Source organism: Mustela erminea, chromosome 8, assembly GCF_009829155.1.
Source record: "Mustela erminea isolate mMusErm1 chromosome 8, mMusErm1.Pri, whole genome shotgun sequence".
Lineage (NCBI taxonomy): Eukaryota > Metazoa > Chordata > Mammalia > Carnivora > Mustelidae > Mustela > Mustela erminea.
This window is the reverse complement of record NC_045621.1, coordinates 12,516,891-12,534,169: the sequence shown is the minus strand read 5'-3', so window position 1 is coordinate 12,534,169 and position 17,279 is coordinate 12,516,891.

Genomic DNA, 17,279 nt, shown 5'->3' with positions numbered 1-17,279 from the left:
TGGAAATACACTGTGATTTTTTTCACCATAGTAGCTGACATCAACCTTTTGCTCTTTTGTTCTTGAACTTTTTTGGTTTTTATATACATCAAGCAACACTCTTAAATGCTATCTCAACACTAGGAGGGGTGACATAGCTGTCACAGATCCCCTGATGGGATCTGTTGGCAACTAGGCTGCCGTAGTTGCCAACTTGAATTTGCTGACAAATTACATCCACCTCGCCTCTGATGATGAAATACTGGACCTTGACCTCTGCTATTCTGGAATCCATTTATTCCAACTGATGCTAAAAACCCAGTTCTTTAGTAACACCCCCCAGTCATAATTCTAGCCGATAGGAGAGACCTACCTCTAAGCTTCTCAGTGATGCTGGGTGTCCTGTTCCTTATTGATTTAGTGAAGAGAGTGTCCTGTGGCTCCTGTGAAGCATGGTTAGCTGATGGATTCTCTCATCTAACGTCATAAATTCATTTTAGCCTGTCTATTATTATCACTCCGAGAACTCTGGCCTTTTCCTCAATATTCTGTCAAGACAATTCTAGCATCTCCTCCTTATTTTATTGTAGGCCATCAGTTTTTCTGAGTTTCAAGTTATGATCTCAGCAGCATACTGTTCAAGCTTCAGGTGCCCTTGGAATTAAGTCCTCAGCCTAGGGAAAATTCCCGCATATCAACAAACTTTCCCTTACCTAGCCTTGTGTTACGTCATTCTCTCCATCCCTGGCCCAGCACCTCCAAGTTCAATTCCAGTCATGTTCTTCCAGTTCCTGCTCTCTCTATTAGCCAGACCTTGTGACACTTTTGGTAAATACCTTTCTTCCCAAAGCAGTCATAGGATTTGATGAAAATCCTGATTATAATCTAGAAGCGATGTGGACAGGCAAGGACGGATCTTCAGGAGGAAATAAATCATTTTGTGAGGTATCTGCTTTATGTGAAGGCTTTTCATGGCCATCTGGAGAACTGGAGACATTATCTTCTTGCAAGGGGTGGGGGGAGTGGGCAACTTCAACCATGTCAGAGGGTTCAGGGAATCTGGGGGTTCAAGATCTCAAGTATACCCCATCCCAGGTCAGAGAGCCCCACTCTCTTACCAGGGTCCAGATTTTTAGCACTGAAGGGCTATAAATGTAGCTTTCGTTAGACTCTACTACTCTCATGGTCCAGTACAGCATAGGATTTTTTTTAGCAAACTCACTGCAAGAGAAGAGTTTCTCTTTAAATGGTGTTGTAACCAGGGCCCAATTTTAGGAATTTAATAAATTTTCTAGAACATTTATAGCATTTACCCATGCAATATAACCTAAGAAATTTTATCGTCATATGTTTGATAATGCTTCCCACATAACTTAACACACCAAATAAACAAGCCTAGTTAGTCAAAAAGACTTCATTTAGAATTCAAATCTTGGGAAGTCTGTTAAAAACCTCAGAAGGTTTCAGGGCACCTTGGTGGCTCAGTGGGTTAAAGCCTCTGCCTTTGGCTCAGGTCATAATCTCAGAGGGTCCTGGGATCAAGCCCCACATCGGGCTCTCTGCTCAGTGGGGAGCCTGCTTCCCCCTCTCTCTCTGCCTGCCTCTCTGCCTACTTGTGATCTCTGTCAAATAAATAAATAAATAAATAAATAAATAAATAAAATCTTTAAAAGAAAGAAAGAAAGAAAGAAAACCTCAGGGGCGCCTGGGTAGGCTCAGTGGGTTAAAGCCTCTGCCTTCAGCTCAGGTCATGATCCCAGGGTCCTGGGATCGAGCCCCGCATCAGGCTCTCTGCTCTGCGGGGAGCCTGCTTCCTCCTCTCTCTGCCTGCCTCTCTGCTTACTTGTGATTTCTCTCTGTCAAATAAATAAATAAAATCTTTAAAAAAATAAAAAGTGCTCATAAAAAAAAAAGAAAACCTCAGAAGGTTTTAAAGCATGTGCTTAAATAGGATTACACATGATTATAACACTCAATATTTAATTATCTATTTTACCAAAGTGGCAGTAAGATATTCTAAAGGCAACTACAGAAGGGTATGTACTTCATTCCAGTCTTAGCCCTGACCATGCATTAAATTATTTTCCAAAGGTTTCCTTCAAAACCTACAACTTTCTTTTTCATTCAGATTTTGTCTTAAACCTTCTCTCTCTAAACAACCAATCTCATTTTAGGCAAAAATTACTTTCCTTTTCTTCAACAAAAATGTGTTCCTATTCCTCATACCTTTCTTTTGCCTTTAAAGATTTTATTTATTTCTTTATTTGATGGAGAGAGAAATCACAAGTAGGCAGAGAAGGACAAACACCATGTGATTTCACTCATATGTGAAATTTAAGAAACAAACAAAAAAGGAAAAAAAAACCCAAAATCCCAGATTCATTTTTTTTAAAAGATTTATTTATTTATTTGACAGAGAGAGAGACAGCAAGAGAGGGAACACACTTTGGGAGAGGGAGAAGCAGGCGTCCCCGCCCAGCAGGGAGCCTGATGCAGAGCTGGATCCCAGGACACTGGGATCATGACCTGAGCCAAAGGCAGACGCTTAACAACTAAGTCACCCAGGCGCCCCACCCCCCACCCCGATTCTTTTTTTTTTTTTTTTAAGATTTTATTTGTTTATTTGACAGAGATCACAAGTAGGCAGAGAGGCAGGCAGAGAGAGAGAGGGAAGCAGGCTCCCTGCTGAGCAGAGAGCCCGATGCGGGACTCGATCCCAGGACCCTGAGATCATGACCCCAGCTGAAGGGAGAGGCTTTAACCCACTGAGCCACCCAGGCGCCCCGCTGAGGTCCATTTTAAGTTTGGACTCACATTTCTTTATGTCCAGCTCCTGCCTTTCCCTCCTGCTTTTCCTCTGCCCCATTTATTCAAAATCCGTCCTAACGGCCTTTATCTGGGAACGGGAGTATCCCGCATCTTCCCAGTCAGAAGTTCAGAGAGAACACAGAGGGAGCGAGTCTGGAACCGAGCCCGGACTTGCGAGTGTTCGTTCTTCCCCAGCAGGCGGGCGGCGGGGCTCACGCACCGAAGCAGACGAGCCGCCTCCCGGACCAAGAGATCCAAACCCAGACCCGTCTGTCGTTTGCAGGCGACGCGATGGAAGGAAGCAACCGAGAGGCCCATTCCGAGCCGAACGCAGACTTGGGCCCGGCCGTGGCACAATGAAAATCACTTTCCTAGTCACCGTCAGCCAGTGTCCCCCGCGGAGCCCCTGCGAGGGGCGGCAGTCCCCGCCCCGCACGCGCGCGCGCACCGCGGGCCGCAGGGATCCCGGCGGGCGGCTCCCCGGGCCTCGCGTTCCCCCCAGTCCCTCCCTTCCCGCGGGGCCTTCCCAGGGACCACCGGCCCCGCCGCGACTGCGCTCTGGGTCCTGCGCACGCGGCGAGGGCACACGCACAAGCTGTGGCTTTGCACGGCGCCGGCTTCACTCAGTCGTACAGCGACCTCGAGGGCGCCCGCGCGGCTCCGTCGGTGGAGCGACTGCCTTGGGCTCGGGTCGTGATCTCGGGGATTGCGGGATCGAGTCCCGGGTCGGGCTCCCTGCTCAGCAGGGCGTCTGCTTCTCTCTCTCCCTCTGCGGCTCCCCCTGCTTGTGTTCTCTCTCTCTCTCTCTGATAAACTAAAATCTTTAAGGGGGTTCGTCGGTCTTGGCTCCCGCAGACCTTCCCCGGTGCTGCTCCGGATCAGGGGGCGCTGCAGGACCGTCAACTGTGTCACGGCTCCACACAGGCTCCTGTGGACCGGAGGCGTTTCGCCTTCTACACGGCGCAAACCTGATCGAACGACCTAGGCAAACCCGGCGCGGGTGCAGCCGCGGCTCGGTCGGTGAGGGATCGGCTCCCGGTCCCGGCTCGGCCGTGCTCTCGGGCTGGGCGGGCGCCGAGCTCAGCACCGGCCGCTGGTCCCTCTCCCTCCGCACCCGCCTCCCCGGCTCGTGCCCGCGCACTCGCGCTCGCAAGTTTAAACAACAACAACAACAAAACAAAACAAAACCCAACTTAAATAAAACCAAAGAACAAATGCTTCAAAAGGACTCAACAGCCAGGAAGCGAGGGGGGCCGGGCGCGCTGGGCAGTCATGCGGGGACTTGCCCGGAGCGAGCGCCCGAGGCCGCGACTCCTCCCTCTCGGCTCGGCTTCACCAGGCGCGCTCCAGGCGCGCGGCGCCGGCTCCGGGCCCCGGAGGAAGAAATCCTCGCAGCGGGACAGGCGGGGGCGGCTGCCCGGGCCTTCCCGCGTCTCCCCGCCCTGCCCGTGCTCGCGTCCGGGCTCCTGCAGCCGAGAGGAGCCGACTCGGATCTCCCGCAGCCGCGGCCCCGGCTCGGTCCCGGGACTCCCGAGGAGGCTCCCGCGCGGCTCCCCGAAGTCACAGCCGGGCGCACGCGCCGCACGTAGCGAGACCGAGCCCCGGTGTCTCCGGGTACCGTCGCCCTCTCGCCAGCGGCCGCGGTGCCGTGGAAGCCCGCGCGTCTCCCGCCACCTGCCTCCTCGCTCCGTCCGCGACTGGGCGTCTCCGCGGCGGTGCCACCGCGTTCCCGGGCGATCTGCTCCCCCACGCGTGGCCCTTGCGAACCGGCCGGTCAGGGAGCGACCCCACCCAGAGCCCCATCTTGGGAACCCCGGTCTGTAGGACCAGTTCGCGGCCCAAATGCTTTAGTTGGTAGTTTTCCCACAAGCAGAAGCTCTGAAACGTGATCGATCTTGATTTTGTCTTTCTTTCTTTCTTTCTTTCTTTCTTTCTTTCTTTCTTTCTTTCTTTCTTTCTTTCTTTCTTTCTTTCTTTCTTTCTTTCTTTTTTCCTTCCTTCCTTCCTCTCTCTCTCTCTTTCTTAAGATTTTATTTATTTGCCAGAAAGAGATCACAAGTAGGCAGAGAGGCAGGGTCCCCGCGGAGCAGAGAACCCAATGCGGGACTCAATCCCAGGACCTGAGCCGAAGGCAGAGGCTTTACCCACTGAGCCTCCCAGGTGCCCCTGAAACGTGATTTCAAACGCAAGTAGATTATTTGGGAGGTGATTCCAGAAAAACACCCGTAAGAGAGTAAGAAGGGAGAGGGGAAAGGGTTGACCTCCAAGACAGACGCGTTATCAAGGAAGCTCCTGTTGGGGGTACCTGGAGATTAATGCCTCTGCGGGACTCTGGGAGCCGGGGCAGAAGAGTCGAGGAATGCTCTCCCCAAGGGGTAATGTTGAGGACTGCTGGGCTGGAGAGAATGAATTCTTGGCACTTCAGCCTGCCAAAGGTAGCGTGGCCTGTGTCGCCAAAAGAAGACTTCGGAAAAAGAAACGCAGATGAGATACTGGCCCCTGGAAGTTAACCTCCAGTTACTGTAATGGGAAGACCTGAGGGAAATGGGCAGGGCTCCAGTGGGGTCTGCCACAGGACCCCACGTGAAAAACCTGGGGTCCTCCTTGGCAGGCTTCCGGCACTATTTTCCCCTTCACCCCATGCAGCTGCCTAAAATTCTGCTCAACCTTTCAGCCACTCTTGGTCCATCCCCCAGTACTTTGAAGGGCTGCTTCCTTGCAGCCCCCTTTCCTTTTCTCAAGGATATAGGCCCCACAAGTCATCACTGCCTTGGTAACTCCTCAGTGTTTGCAAGCTCATGTATTTTACATTTTGTTCAGATTTTCTAGTTATTCTTAGTAAGAGAGTTCGTTTGGAAGAAGTTATCCTGCCATTGCCGGAAGCCAAAATCACAGCCACAGAATACTGAAGGAGAGAAAAGCGAGCATGGGAAGGATCCCTCAGATTTTGTTTAAACCAACCAACCAACAAAAAACGCTTGGTACTTTCTCCTAAACAGCAAAACTTGGGATTTTCATTTGCAGATTAGCAACTAATATTTGTAAGTGTATATTGCCCACTGTAAAATCTTAGTTTCCCTGCATCATGTGACATTTACTCCACTGCTAGATTTGTAAATTGGGTAAGCGTCAAGCATGGGATAACTGCCGTCGCTCTGCCTTTACAAAGAGCTTTGGATTGTAGGTTCTAGAAAGTCTCCTTTTATATGTTTCATATCTCTCTGGAAACCCTTGTGTTTTTTTTTTGTTGTTGTTTTGTTTTGTTTTTTAATGATTTGTGAGTGAGAGAGAGAGAGAGCACTGAGTTGGGAGAAGAAGGAGAAGCAGGTTTCCCACAAGCAGGGAGCCTGATGCTGCACTGGGTCCCAGGACTCCAGGATTGTGACCTGAGCTGAAGGCAGAGGCTTAACCAGCCGAGCCCCCCAGACACTCCACCCCTGTGTTTCTAATCTCTGAGCCTTAGTCAATGACATTTTATTATATTGTACATGGAGTGTTTCTCCTGATCAGATGGGGGTCCCCAGATGCTGGGTGATGATGTGGGGGCGGGGGCAGTGGCGTGGGCAGTGAGAGAATTCACCCAAGGCAGAACAAAGGAGAGAGAAGTTTATAGTGTATCCACTGCCAGGAGCAGTGAACAGGACGGCAAAGCAGAGACTGTCTGCCGCGAGCGAGGCAGCAGGTGGGGGTTGTTTATAAAGAGGGACCATGAGGAGGTCTGGGAACGTACGGGATTCCCGGTTTTTGGTATGCCTGCCTGATTCTAAGTAACCTATTGGTTGGTTAAGGCCTGTGGATACTTTGTGTGTGGGTCCTTTTGCCTTGATCAAGTTAAAAGCAGCCTCTACAATATACATCCTGCCTTACATTATTCTTTTGTCTTATAAATCGAAGGCATCCATACATTATGTCATTTATTGAAAACTGGTATTTTCTTTTCTTAACTATTTTCAACATTACTATTTTGTTGTGCAAAAAAATAGATTAATAATTCTCATTGTAAAAGAGTCAAACAATTTAAATACTGTAGATCGCAATATATGAGAGCCCAGGTTGACCCCATCTCCTCCATCCCATCACCGCGACAATGGGTACAGAGATCCCACTCCCTTCCAGCTCCTTCTCTCTGCGTTTGTATGTCTACCTACGTACACATTTTGAAACTTTACAAATAAGATTGTGCCCCTTGCTTTTTTTAATGAACAAATACAAGTTTTCTCTAAGATAGGTGTGGCAGCTTTTTCTAAAAATATCTGCCACAATATCTCCAACTTCACATGTTCTTTGGAGCTGCTAACCGCTTCACATAATAGCAGTAGCAGAAGTCACACTAGGATCATAAAAGGTTCTGCGGGTTCCATCTTGTTTTTATGGAACACTTGTTCTCAGCAGCTCCCTCTTGAGGGGCTGCATTTTGGAATCCAGCTCCTGAGCTATGAGACGCCCAAGTCACTGAGAAGGGCCACGTGTAATTCCTCCAGTCAGGCTCCAAGTCATCCTAGATCAGCTTCCAGGTGTTTCCAGACTTCTGTCATTCGTGTTACTTCCCTCTCTCCACTCTTTAGATTTTCCTGAATTAGGACCTAGACATTATGGCACAGAGGCGATCAGTCTCCACTGCGCCTTACCCAAATTCCTGAACCGCAGACTCTGTGAATGTAATAAAACAGTTGTTATTTTATGTAACTAAATTTGGGGGTGATTTTTTATACAGGAATATATAATGGAAATGAATTATTGGATTGGAAGAGCTAAGTTGAAAGATACACTTATTTAAAATTTTGATTCAGGGGCACCTGGGTGGCTCAGTCAGTTACCGTCTGCCTTCAGCTCAGGTCTTGATCCCGGGCTCTGGGGATCAAGCCCTGAGTCGGGCTCCCTGCTCAGAGGGGAGCCTGCTTCTCTCTCTCCCTCTGCCTGTCAGTCCCCCTACTTCTGCTCTCTCACACGCTCTCTCTAACAAATAAATGAATAAAATCTTTAAAAAATAAAATTTTGATTCATAATGCCAAATTTCCTTTCACCGATAACTGATTTAAGATGAAATAGAAGAAATAGAAGTGCCTGGCTGGCACAGTTGGCAGAGCATGAAACTCTTTGATCTCAGGGTTGTGGGTTCGAGTCCCAAGTTAGGTGTAGAGATTACTTAAAAATAAAATTTTTAAAAATTTTTAAATAAAATCTTAGGGATGCCTGGGTGGCTCAGTCAGTTAAGATCAAGCCCCACATCGGGCTCCCTGCTTCTCAGGGAGCGTGCTTCTTTCTATCTGCCTGCTGCTCTCCTGCATGTGCTCTCTCTCTCTCTCTTTCTGTCAAATAACCAAAAAAAACCTTAGAAAAATAGAACAGAAGACTTATAACAAGAGATTGAATTAGTAGTTAAAAACTTTTGCATGAAGAGGGGGTCCTGGCTGGCTCAGTCAAAAAGGTATGTGACTTTTCATCTTGGCGTTGTGAGTTCAAGCACCATGTGTAGAGATTACTTAAAATAATACTTAAAAAAAAAATCTTTGCACAAAGAAAAGCCCTGACACAGATGGCTTTTTTGGTGAATTTTACCAATGTTTAAAAAATTACCATCAATTCTTTGTAAACTCTTAGCAAACTCAGAAGAGGAACACTTCCCAAATTATTCTATGATGCTGATGTTAACCAGGTACCAAAACCAGACAATGACCTTACAAGTAAAGAAAACTGCAGGCCAGAGGACCTTGCTGGCTCAGTCAGTAGAGCATGTGACTCTTGAAATCAGGGTTGTTCAAATCAGAGTTCAAATTCCTTGTTGGGTGTAAAGATTACCCAGGGGCACCTGGGTGGCTCAGTGGTTAAGCTTCTGCCTTCAGCTCAGGTCATGATCTCAGGGTCCTGGGATCCAGCCCCACATCGGGCTCTCTGCTCAGCAAGGAGACTGCTTCCCCCTCTCTCTCTGCCTGCCTCTCTGCCTACTTGTGATCTCTCTTTCTCTCTGTGAAATAAATAAACAAAATCTTAAAAAACAAAACAAAATAAGAACAAAAAGGAAACAAAAGAACTATAGACCAATGTCCTTTATGAATACAAATGCAAAAACTTTCAACAAAATACTAAAAACCAAATACAGCAAGCATATGAAAAGATTGCACTGTGAACAAATGGGGTTTATCCCAGGAACGAAAAGAATATGGCTCAATATATGAAAATCAATCAATGTAATGCACCAAATTAATCCAATAAATAGACAAAAAAAACACTTAATAATCTCAACAGTTGTGGGAAAGTCTTTGATGAATCCAATGCTCTTTCATGACAGAAACACTCAATAAACTTGGAATAGAAGGGAGATTCCTAGAATATTATTCAGTCACATAAAAGAAGAAAACCTACCATTTGTGGCAACATGAATGAACTTGGAGGATGTTAAGTGAAGTGAGCCAGACACAGAAAGACCCAGACTGTATATTCTGATTTATATATGGAATCTGAGAACCATGGAAGTAGAGAGTAGAATGGTAGTTTCCAGGGAATGAGGGAAAGGGGACAGGAGAGATGTTGATCAAAGGATACAAACTTTCAGTCATGAGATGAATAAATTTGGAGTTTCAGTATGTTAACTATAGTTAATATTATTGTATAGAATACTTGAAATTTGTCAAGGGAGTAGATATTAAGTATCTATGCACACACACACACAGTAACAATGTGAGGTGATTGATGTATTAATTAATTTTATTGTAATCATTTCTCAATGTATACATATATTAAATAATCACTGTACACCCTTCACACATACAATTTTTATTTGTCAGTTATATCTCAATAAAGCTGAAAGAGGAAAATTCCTCAATCTGATAAAGGACATCTATGAAAAACCCACAGTTAACATTGTACTTAATGGTAAAAAAACTGAACAATTTGAACACTTTCCCCTGAAGATCAGGAACAAAAAAGAATGTCCGATCTTGGCACTTCTGTTCAATAACGAACTGGAGATTCTAGCCAAGGAAAATAGGCAAAAATTCCTCAGGAAGGAAGATGTAAAATTCTCTACTTGCAAATGACATGAACTTGATATGTGTCAAGAAAAATCCTAAGGAGTCTACTGAAAAAAGGTATTAGAACTAATAAATGTGTTCTGGGAGACTGTAAGATACAAAACCAATGTATAAAAATCAATTTTTTGTATCTCTATGCATTAACAGTTAATAATTTGAAAATGAAATTCAGAAAATTCCATTTACAATAGCACCAAGAAGAATGAAATATTTAGAAATAAAGTTAGCCAAAAAAGTTCTAGGCTTGTACTCTGAAAACTACTAAAACATCATTGAAAGAAATTAATGAAAACCTAAATAAGTGGAAATACATTTCATATTCATGGGTTATAAGACAATGTTGTTAAGATGGCAATACTCATAAATTGATCTAAGATATAACAATTGTTTTTTTTGTTTTTTAAAGATTTTACTACTTTATTTGAGAGAGAGAACCAGTGCAAGAGGGGTAAATGGAGAGGGAGAAGCAGACTCCCTGCTGAGCAGAGAGCCTGATGCGGGGCTCCATCCCAAGCCTCTGGGATCATGACCTGAGCTGAAGGCAGATGCTTAACTAACTGAGCCACCCAGGCACCCTAAGATATAACGATTCTTTTTTTTTTTTTAAAGAATTTATTTATTTATTTGACAGAGAGAGATCACAAGTACGCAGAGAGGCAGGCAGAGAGAGAGGGGGAAGCAGGTTCCCTGCTGAGCAGAGAGCCCGATGTGGAGCTGGATACCAGGACCCTAAGATCATAACCTGAGCCAAAGGCAGAGGCTTAACTCACTGAGCCACCCAGGCCCCCCAAGATATAACAATTCTTATCAAAATGTTAACTTCCTTTTTTTTGCAGAAATGGCTATGCTGATTCTAAAATGTATGTGGAAATATAAGGAACCCAAAATAGCCAAGATAATTTTATTTTATTTATTTATTTATTGGGGATTTTTCTTATTTAAGAAAGAGAGAGAGAGAATGAGAGCACAAGTAGGGTGAAGCACAGAGGGACAGGGACAAGCAGACTCCAAGGTGAGTGTGAAGTCACACATGGGGCTCCATCTCGTGACCCTGAGATCATGACCTGAGCTGAAATCAAGAGTTGGAAACTCAACCCACTGAGCCACCAAGGCAGTCCCAAGACAATTTTAAAAGAGAACAAAGTTGGAGGATTCACACTTCTCAGTTTCAAAACTTACCACAAAGCTACAGTGAGAATCAAGATTGGATAGTACTATCATTAGGATAGACCTAAAGATCAATGGAGTTGAAATGAGAATGGAGAAATCGGGCAACTGATTTTTGAAAAAGGTGTCAAAACAATTCAAAGGGGGAAAGAATGATATTTTCAGGAGATGTCATTAAGACAATTGGATTTCTACATGCATAGAGTGGGGTTGGATCCCTACCTCACACCACATATAAAAAATTAACTCAAAATGGATCATATACCTAAATGTCAGAACTAAAACTATAATACTTTTGCAAAAAAGCATAGGAATAAGTCTTTATGAACTTAGATAATGTAGTGGTTACTTTGATATGACAACAAATGCACAGGGGATAAAAGACAAAAATAAATAAATGGGACTTCATACAAATTCAAAGTTTTTTTGCTTCAAAGACAGGATCAAAAAATGAAAAGACAGGGTGTCTGGGTGGCACAGTGGGTTAAGCCTCCGTCTTCAGCTCAGGTCATGGTCTCAGGGTCCTCAGATCAAGGCCCGCATCGGGCACTCTGCTCAGCAGGGAGGTTGCTTCCCTATCTTTCTCTGCCTGCCTCTCTCCCTACTTGTGATTTCTCTGTCAAATAAATAAATCTTAAAAAAAAATGAAAAGACAATCTACTGACAAATAAAATTTTTGCAAAACATTTAAAGAATTATGCCCTCATATGCAGAATATGTTAAGAAATTTTACAGTAAATGAAAGGTATACCCACTTAAAAATAGGCCAAAGATTTTGAATAGACATAGCTCCAAGGAATATATACAAAGAGCCAAGAAGGTATGCAACATTATTATTTATCAGGTTTCTTTGCAAATAACCAAAATGAGATAATACTTCATACTCATTAGGTTGGCTATAACCAGAGGCCAACAATAATGTGCTGAGCATGTAGAGAAATTTGTTAGAGGGAATGTAAAAATTGTGCATCCATTCTGGAAAACATTTGGGTCCTTCTTCAAAAAGATAGATGTGGAGTTGTCATGTGGTCCAGCAATTCCATCCTAGGTGTATTCTCAAGAGAAATGAAAACATATTCAGGGGCGCTGAGGTGGCTCAGTCATTCAAGCCCCTGCCATAGGCTCAAGTCATGATCCCAGGGTTCTGGGATCAAGCCCTGAATTGGGCTCCCTGCTCAGCAGGAGCCTGTTTCTCCTCTCCCTCTGCCTGCCCCTCCGCCTGCTTGTGCTGTCAAATAAATAAATAAAATCTTGGAGAGAAAAAAAAAAAAAGAACTCAGGATCTGTCTGTTGCTTTGTAATGCTCAGCAAGTCTGTTGTTCATCTTCATGGTCTAAGAGCCCAGTTTGAACCCCAGTCCCGATGCCCGTTTCCCAGCTACAGGAAGAAGAAAGGGAAGACATGGTCTCTTCGAGGCCACTGGAAATAGCCCATCCCATCGTCTGGGACTTAATCATGTGGCCAGCTTACAAGGGAGGCTAGGAGATACTCTTTGAACACTCGTGTGTCCAGCTAAAAGTTGGGGATTCTAAGAAAAAAAAACCAGGGAATAATTATCAGGGAACACTGTTAGTCTCTGCCACACAGGTGTACAGTGCTGGGATCTACCTGTTTTACTAATTTGTTTTTTTGATTCTTAATACAGGGCCCTTACTCTTACCATACCCACCATCCATAGCCCCCACCTTTTTTCCTTCTTTCTGCAGGGTAAACCTTGTTTTCTGCTGAATTTAAGGGCAGTCACCTGGCGGTGTAAGTTAAGGGAAGCAGACAGAGAAGGTGACTACTTCTTTTAAAGACGCTCATCATGGGGTGCCTGGGTGGCTCAGTGGGTTAAAGCCTCTGCCTTCGGCTCAGGTCATGATCCCAGGGTACTGGGATCGAGCCCCGCATCGGGCTGTCTGCTCCGCGGAGAGCCTGCTTCCTCCCCTCTCTCTTTCTACCTGCCTCTCCGCCTACTTGTGATCTCTGTCTGTCAAATAAATAAATAAAATCTTAAAAAAAAAAAAAAAAAGACACTCATCTGTTTTCAGCCCTGCTCCTTACCTTAAAGGAACCAGTGCCCCTCAACCTCTGAGACTTCCCTTGGTCCTATGGTATCGATCTAAGTTATGGCTAGCTCTCTGCCGCACTATAAGGGCCTAGCAGAACAGAGAAAGCTAAAACCACACCAGTTGCTCACCTGTTTGCTTGCTTTCAACATATTTATCAACTATCATTGACTCTTTGTGGGCTTCTAACTTTTACATTGTTATTAGAATGGACATTGACCACGTACTTGACCACACTCACAAAGTACGACTTTTGTTCTTGCTGCTGGGCCTTGAGGACTTCAGCTCATCTCGTGTCTTTCTACAGTTGCTAAAGCATGCATGATTATTTTGGGGAAGTTCATTACCTTCTACTAGTTCAAATCCAACAGGAAACCTGTATTCGGGGCTTTAGTAGCGTCAGTAGCTTTTTATCCTTCCAAACACATCCTTGACCAATAGTTCCTGGAATGATTATTAGGACCGGTAACTGTGGTAAGGTACTTCCTTTTAAGTGTTTTATTATAAACTTCTTGACCACTCCATGAGAAAGGCATCATTCACTCATGGTCATTCTTATTTTATACAGGCAGAAAACAAGGCTCAGAGGTTGACTTATTTGCCCATCACACAGCTAGGAGGCTGTTCCAGGTGGGCATGTGCGGTCCGTTTTGTTCAGTGTTAGGGACTTACAAACTACTTTTTTTGAAGTGTAATTTCTCTTGCATGGTTTTAATCATTTACAGATTATGTAACCCTTGAAACCAGACAGTCCCACTTGCTAGTACCTACCATGCCCTTGATTTTGCACTCACCTCACTCTTGATTACCTAGCTCCTCTGGAATACCTGAATTTTGGTATCCACTCCTGTTCCTCACATCATGCTAAATTAAAGCTCAGCGGGGCATTGGACGACACGTATTTATAGTTTGTTGACTGACAGGTTCTTCTCTTAGTCTGGTCACTTGCAGCGATCTTAACCACAGAACAGACATCTTGGATTTAACCTTGTCTAAGTTGCCCCTGAACAATTATGTATCCCTAACTCACAGAGCTTTGTGCTGGCAACACCCCATGTTTCCTATCAACATCAGTATTCTGACCAAACCCAGTACTGTGCCTCTTCTCATTTCTTCACTTACCTAATGTCTAATGCTTGCTACCCGACGATGCTATTGGATGCTGCACATATAGGGGTGAGTAAGAGAAAAAGGCAGATTAAGCGAATCAATCAATCGTGCAGATCCCTCCCGGCAACGGCTTCACTTGCGTTCAGACTACTCTGGCTGTTGACAGACGCTGGTGGCCTGAACTGGACCTGGAGTTGGGAGTTGAAATGGACCGAACTTGATCCATTGGATGGGAGGGCTTCCCGGGAGGGGAGCTCTAACTTTCCTGGGAGGGCAGATGCACTAGCATTTCATGAAGTGAAACACTCATATTTTTTGACTGTTTGGAGGAGTCTGAAGTATATTTGAGTCCAACAAAAGCAAAAGGAAAAGGTCTCCGGAGGTACAGTGTTTCTGACGGTCTTTACAACACAGCGCAAACCGAAAGGACCAGGATGAGGACCGGAGCCATAACCAACTCCGGCGCTTCCAGGTGATCAGCAAACAACCGCCAATGCAACAAGAGTCATCGCTTCTCTCTTTATGTTAACAAGGAGTCTCATGAAATTTTATTCAACTTTAAGGGTACAGACAAGAAGCAGATTTCACAGTTAACACAGAAATAATGCAGCGGTGGGGTTACGGGTTGGGATGGCTGCGCTGGAGGTGGTTCTGAGCGCCAGCAACTAGCCGGAGCAGCAGCGACCCCGATTTCTCCATTCTTCAACTGTGCGCCATGCCGGGGTCCAGGACTCCTAACTAGAATGGAAATGAGGTGTATTTACAGAGAAAATATTCTTAAGATGCCAGAGAACACAGAACATCTTTTTGAAGTAATAGAGGCTTCAGTCTATAATGGGTCCCTTATTTCCCTAACAGAGTAACCTCTAGGTCAACCGCTTAAGCACAGCCCTTGGGATTTCAGCTTTAAAAAATGGTTTCAACTATTTTTGTCCTTATTGTAAAACAGTTCTATGGAATGGAAACTCCTGAAGTGGAATAGCTCAATTATATTTGAAAACTTTGCCACACCCCAAATTCAACGTATACACTTGATGCAATTCCCAAGCCTGCACTTAACAGTCATCGACATTCTAATTATGTCATAGTTTGAACAAGGTATTGTTCCCTTCAAATAGTCGACAAAACAAGACTCAGATTTCTCACCAGTGTTTCCTCCTCTATGGCACTACAAGCAGCTGAACTTTTCATTTAAGTAAGGTTCTTATTAAAAATTTCTAAGTCAAAACAAATGACTAAGTTGACAGTGACTGAGCACATCTGTCAAGTGTCCTCATCCTTTTTTCAGTGCGTTAAGAGGGGAGGAGACTATACTCCTAGAACGAGAAAAAACTGTAAGGGCACGAAAACCAAAAAAGACTGGATTTGAGAAGTCAGCCAGAGAAAGACAATTATCGTATGATCTCACTCACATGTGGAATTGAAGAAACAGAACAGAGGATCATAGGGGAAGGGAGGAAAAAAACAAAGACAAAACCAGAGAGGGAGACAATCCATAAGAGACTCTTAATCAGAGGAAACAAACTGAGGGTTGCTGGGGGGGCAGGGGTGGCGGGTGGGGTAGCTGGGTGATGGGCATGAAGGAGCGCGTGTGCTGAAACCAGCACTGGGGCTTCTGCAGGACGGACGAATCACTGACCTCGACCTCTGAAACTAATACATCACGCTAACTGAATTAATTTAAATAAAAAAGACATTTTAAAAAATGGCTTGGATTTGATATGGCTGCTCATTGCCCAGTTAAACAGGGAGGAAAAAGCTGGCAGAGGGAGTCGGGAAGGCTTTCTAATCCACAGTGTCATACAATTAGGGATGACTGGGTTGAGGCACAAATCCACTGCAATTCATTTTTAAACAAAAGCCAATTATAAATTATTTTGAAGTCCAAAGTACATACATCTTCTAGAGTCCACTTAAATAAAACCTACTGAAAAACTTAATTATATTTTAAAAATTTAGGCCTCAGTAGGCTGGTGAAAAGAAACACAATCTATCAATGCTAAAGGATTAATACTTTACATAAAAATCTTGGCAAGGCAATTTACCAGAATTCTCACAGAAATGCTTAACCTATTTTACATGACACCTGTAAATAGCGTCTGAAGAAAACTTTCACAAAGGTAATCCAGTGGTCCAAGTGATTATGCACACTAAAATTTTGGCATCTGTTACACCTAAAGCCCATCAATATTTCTGTCAGTTCCTAATCTCCTGTAGTTTCATCAGTAAATTTCAATACCATTATCCACTTGTTAGCCTAATGACTTTAAACCACTCACCTAGGATTTTGACTTTTATATATTAGAAGGATCCCAAATGATTTTACTTAATGTAACATTTACAATCAAGTAAGAATCCGTGAAGACCTTCCAAGCCAGTGGGGAATGATATGTCTGTTGCCTATGGCGGGCTGCGGTGTAAAGTCCAATTGTAAAGATGGGCAGGAAAAATCCTGTCTCAGGAGACACATGTGCATTAAGAGATGTCTGCCAATGCAAATGGCTATCATTAGGTCCCCTCCCCTTTAAAAGAAGATACACTAGGTCATGCATTTGCAGTAGGAGTGATGTCACTGCCATGCGGGACCAAAAGCCAACAAAAATATCACTCTTACTCTTTTTCATGTGTAAAGCAGTTATACAACTCTTAGTCACATGCGTTTCCTCTCACCACCATCACTATGCTTTGTCAAAATGTGTAATTTTTGGTATTTGGAATTTTCATGAAACAGAATAATAAATATCCGTAGGACAATACTTAAGAAACCTATGATCAGCTCTAAACATGTTTAATTATGGCACCTAAGAAGACTTATCCTTAGAAACCAACACCAAGTTTGGAAAATCAACTAACATTTATCCAATCACAATTACAAGTACAATTTTAACATCTAGATTAAGCATTACATATTTGATGCCATAAGTGGGCACTGGAGGCGGAGTTCCAAAATTACCAATTAAAATTCAAAATGAAAATCTGCAGGCTTTAGGAAGCATCCCCTTTCTTTACACTTACCCATTTACTATAATACTGTAGTAAGTAAAATACTACGTTGTCATTATGAAGGGAAAAAACTATGATCAGACAAAGATCATAATGTAGTTCTGGAAGACTACACACTCTTTCACTATAC